The following is a 5339-nucleotide window of genomic DNA, read 5'->3' as shown; positions in this document are numbered from 1 at the left end:
ATAATGTGAATGAAATGAAAACAGTTTTGTGAGTGAATCTGGATGAATAATGAGTTAAGGTGAGTAAGGTGTGACAGTAATGCATGTGATCCAAGTGAATGTAGTTATACGAGTAAAACTTAATGAACGAGTGATGAGTAATGGGTGAAAAGATTATGGGCAGTAAGTGATGAAGGATTAATATAAAATGAGTCTCAAGATATATTTGATGCATGAATAAGAGTATTAAGCTAAAATTGATCCAGGAATAGAAGCATTAATGTGTGATCCATGGATAGGAGTATTATTCTAAATTGACCCATGGTAGGAGTGATAGTCTAAACTGATCCATGGTAGGAGTGATAGACTAAATTGATCCATGAAGAGGAGTCTATGTAAAGCTAAGATTAATCCATGAATAGGAGAGCTAATCCAAATAATTGATCCATGATAGGAGTATTAGTCTAGGTTGATCCAGGGAAAGGAGTCTAAAGCTACAATTGATCCATGAAAAGGAGTTTATACATGAAAGTGATCCATGTATTTGGATATTATCAAACCTAAAGTGATCCATGAATGGGAGCCTTAAATTAAACTGATCCATTAACAGGAGCCTAAAGATAATTTGATCCACAACCTTATGAGTCTGTCAGAAGGCAATGTGAGGTGAAAGATGTGATATTATGATTTTCTAATGATTTTCTAACAAGTGAAATAAAACCTAATGAGTAATGCACTATGGTGAATATTTTGATGAGTCAGATGAAAAAAAAAGGTGTTCATGAATAATTATACAGTGGGGTAATAATAAATAATAACCAATGGTGATATGTGATGAAACTTTAACCTAACTAATATATAATAAGGGGATAGCAAATGTAGACTGAACTGAGGACCATAGTAATCATTTTGGGCTCACTAACTGGTGGTATAATAAGTACAGTCATGGTCAGAAGTCCAGTAACCTTCCAGAGTCTCTGTGTGTAGTGCTTTGCCTCAGTCTCAAGTCCTCTGATCTGCTAGATGTCTTTGTATTCTGAAACTCTTTGCTCTCTCACCAGGAAAGTTTAAAAAGGCCGCATATGATTAATTTGCTTCTCATGGATATTTTTCTTATTTATGGGACAGAAGCCTTGTTAAATTATCATTGCAATCATGAAAACAACCATAGAGACAGTAATTCACACTAGGGGATGTTAAGATAGAAATAGGATACCAGAAATCTGATTCTTATGAGTGTTTTTTTCTGAGAGACGGTACAGAAGTCTTCTTAAACTGTTACTGGAATCATGAAAACTGTGAAAGTCATCAATAATTCCCACTATTGGATGTTAAGAGCAGGATGAGATAGCAAAACGTTTGAGAATACAGTCCCTGCTTGCAAAATGGTAACAGCTGATTGGTTATAAACAGTTCAGAGTAGTCAAGATTAAGGCAAACAGCAAAAAAAACAGTGTGAGTTTGGCAGCTTAACCCTTTGACTGCTAATTAGTACACCTTTCTTTAGTTACTTATCTGAGGCATCTTTACTTAATCTGTAGCCACCTCCAATCTCTAAACTGTGTAGAAATTGCAAAATCTATTCTTTTTAATCCCACTACTTTCTTGTAGATGCTTATAAAGACTTCATGCATTACTTTTGGTGCTGTTGTTTTGTATTGCAGTGAAAGGGTTAACTGCCCAGGTGTTATCCATGACTACTTGGTGTCCTCTCTCATTTCTGATCCACTTTGGAAACTTAACCTAAATTGATCCACGGACGGGAGCCATAAGGTTTAGAATTGATCCATATGTAGGAGTTTTAAACTAAATTGATCCATATATATATATATTGGAGTTTTGAGATGAAATTAATGATAGAATGGGTGTCTTAGTCCAAACTGATCCAGGAATGGGAGTCTTAGGCTAAACTGATCCATGAATGGGAGTCTTAGTTTAAATTGATCCAGGAATGGGAATGGGAGTCTTAGTTTAAATTGATCCAGGAATGGGAGTCTTACTCTAAATTGATCCATGAATGGGAGTCTTAGGCTAAATTTATCCAGGAATGGGAGTCTTAGTCTAAATTAATCCAGGAATGGGAGACTTATTTTAAATTGATCCAGGAATGGGAGTCTTAGTCTAAATTGATCCATGAATGGGAGTCTTAGTCTAAATTGATCCAGGAAAGGGAGTCTTATTCTAAATTGATCCATGAATGGGAGTCTTAGTCTAAATTGATCCAGGAAAGGGAGTCTTATTCTAAATTGATCCATGAATGGGAGTCTTAGGCTAAATTGATCCATGAATGGGAGTCTTAGTCTAAATTAATCCAGGAATGGGAGTCTTAAGCATAATTGATCCAGGAATGGGAGTCTTAAGCTTAATTGATCCAGGAATGGGAGTCTTAAGCTAAATGATCCACAAATATGAAGCCTGAAGATGAAATTGATCCACTTAAAGAAGTTTGAGAATATAATTGATTTGTGAATAGGAGTCTAAGGTGATCCAGGAGTCTTAATGTGAAAGTGATCCATGAAAATGTGTTATGTGAACTGATCTGTGAATATGAAGCTTGGGGATAAGATTGATCCATGTTTAGGAGTTTCAGTAATGCTAAAATTCATCCATGGTTAGGAGCCTCAAGATGAAACTTATCCAAGAATGTGAAGTTTAGAAGTAGTTGATCCGCAGGCTGGAGTCTAAAGTAAGATGAAAATGATCCATAAAAATAACCTACAAGTAAAGTCTCAATATTGGTAAAGCTGATCCATGATTTTTTTGTTCTTTTCTTTTTAAACTCAAATTGATTCACGGATTAAAAAAAAAAAAATAAAAAAAAAAGAAACTTCAATTGATCCACAATTAGAAGTCTTCACTAACCTAAAAGTTGATCCATAGTTAAAGACCCTCAACCAATCTATAAATGATCTAAAATGAGCCAGTTTATCTCAAAACTGATCCAAATGTATGAATTTTCAACTAAGAAGTGATCCAAGAATAGATTACTTGAATGGTGACTGATCCAGGAATGGGGATCATAACTAAACTGATCCAGGAATTGGAATCTTAGTGACCAGGAATGGGAGTCTTATGCTAATTGATCCAGGAATGGGAGTCTTATTCTAAACTGATCCAGGAATGGTAGTCTTATTCTAAATTGATCCATGAATGGGAGTCTTACTCTAAATTGATCCAGGAATGGGAGTCTTACTCTAAATTGATCCAGGAATGGGAGTCTTACTCTAAATTGATCCAGGAATGGGAGTCTTAGTCTAAATTGATCCAGGAATGGGAGTCTTACTCTAAATTGATCCAGGAATGGGAGTCTTACTCTAAATTGATCCAGGAATGGGAGTCTTAGTCTAAATTGATCCATGAATGGGAGTCTTAGTCTAAATTGATCCATGAATGGGAGTCTTAGTCTAAATTGATCCATGAATGGGAGTCTTAGTCTAAATTGATCCAGGAATGGGAGTCTTACTCTAAATTGATCCAGGAATGGGAGTCTTAGTCTAAATTGATCCAGGAATGGGAGTCTTACTCTAAATTGATCCATGAATGGGAGTCTTAGTCTAAATTGATCCAGGAATGGGAGTCTTACTCTAAATTGATCCAGGAATGGGAGTCTTAAGCTTAATTGATCCAGGAATGGGAGTCTTAAGCTTAATTGATCCAGGAATGGGAGTCTTAGTCTAAATTGATCCAGGAATGGGAGTCTTAGTCTAAATTGATCCAGGAATGGGAGTCTTACTCTAAATTGATCCAGGAATGGGAGTCTTAAGCTTAATTGATCCAGGAAAGGGAGTCTAAATCTAAGTTGGATCTAATAAGAATCTTTAAGTTTACTGAGTGATCCATGAATAGGGAGTCTTAATCTACATGATATTGATCCATTGGGAGTCTAAGTGGTAAAATTGATATGTTGGGAGTGTTAAAGCTAAATTCGATCCAAGAGTCTCAACTAAATTTGATCCACTATGAGTCTTATGACCACAATAATTATTAATTGATCCATACTTGGAGTTTAATTAAAAATAAGTGATCCATTGGGAGTCTTGCTAATGCTAATAATGATCCATTGGGAGTCTTGCTAATGCTTATATTGATCCGCTGGGATTCTTGATAATGCTGAAATTGATCCTTTAGGAATCTGATAATTGCTAAAGCTGATCCATAAATTGGGATCTTAAAGCTAAATTTGATCCATGAATTGGGAGTCTTACTAAAGTTAAGATTGATCCACTACGAGTCTTAAGCCTAAAATTGATCCACTAGGAGTCTTAAGCCTAAAATTGATCCACTGGGAGTCTTAAGCCTAAAACTGATCCACTGGGAGTCTTATTGATGGTAAAAGTGATCCACATTCACTCGGATCTAATGGTAAAATTGATCTATGTTGCTTTCACTAAAAATAGAACTGATCCACTGGGAGCCTTCTTAATCCTAGAATTGATCCATAGCTTGGGATCTTATTAGTGCTATACTTGATCCAGTTTGGAGTCTTGATGCTAATACTGATCCATGAATGTGAGTCTTGATGATAACTGATCCACAAATAAGGAGTCTTGATGCTAAAATTGATCCACCAGTTTCATTAACACTAAATTTGATCCACTTAGGAGTCTTTAAACAAAAAACTGATCCATTAATATGAATCTTGAGAATTGAACCACTCGTAAGAAGTCTTGATGCTAAAACTGATCCACCAGAGTCTCATTAAAACTAAATTAGGAGTCTTTAAACTGAAACTGATCCATGAATATGAGTCTTAATGATGATGGTGATGATTGATCCACTAGTTAGGAGTCTTAATGATAGAAATGATCCACTGGGACCTTCATTAAACCTAAAATTGATCCACAGTTAGGAGTCTTGATGTTAAAACTGATCCATGAATGTGAGTCCTAATATTAGTGTTGATCCATTTGGGAGCCTTAATCTAGATGAATTTGATCCAGAACTTGGGAGTCTAAAGTAATCCTAAAATTGATCCATTGGGGAGGAGTCTTAGAATAGAAAATGGAGTTTGAATGTGGCCTAAATGACTTAAAGTGAATGAATAATGATGAAAAAATATGAATGGTGAATGGAAAATTAATATTGAAGGAAAATATGGAAATTGATATAAGAGAATGAACAGTGAATGGTTTGTAGTGAAAATGATGGAAAATTAAGACTAAATAAAAGAAAAGGTTCATTCCTGGATATAAATTGTGATGAATTAGAGGAAAATTATCGAAAAAAATGACAATGAATAAAAATGATAAAAGTAAGAATGAATCATAATTTCACTGACATATTAAATAAAAGTATGTAAACGAAAATCAGCAAAAATGGAAAAGGAGAAAACTATAGTGAATGAAAAAAGAAAAGAAAAA

Source organism: Scylla paramamosain, chromosome 45 (assembly GCF_035594125.1).
Source record: "Scylla paramamosain isolate STU-SP2022 chromosome 45, ASM3559412v1, whole genome shotgun sequence".
NCBI lineage: Eukaryota > Metazoa > Arthropoda > Malacostraca > Decapoda > Portunidae > Scylla > Scylla paramamosain.
The sequence above is the reverse complement of the archived record's forward strand: the minus strand, read 5'-3'. Positions refer to the sequence as shown.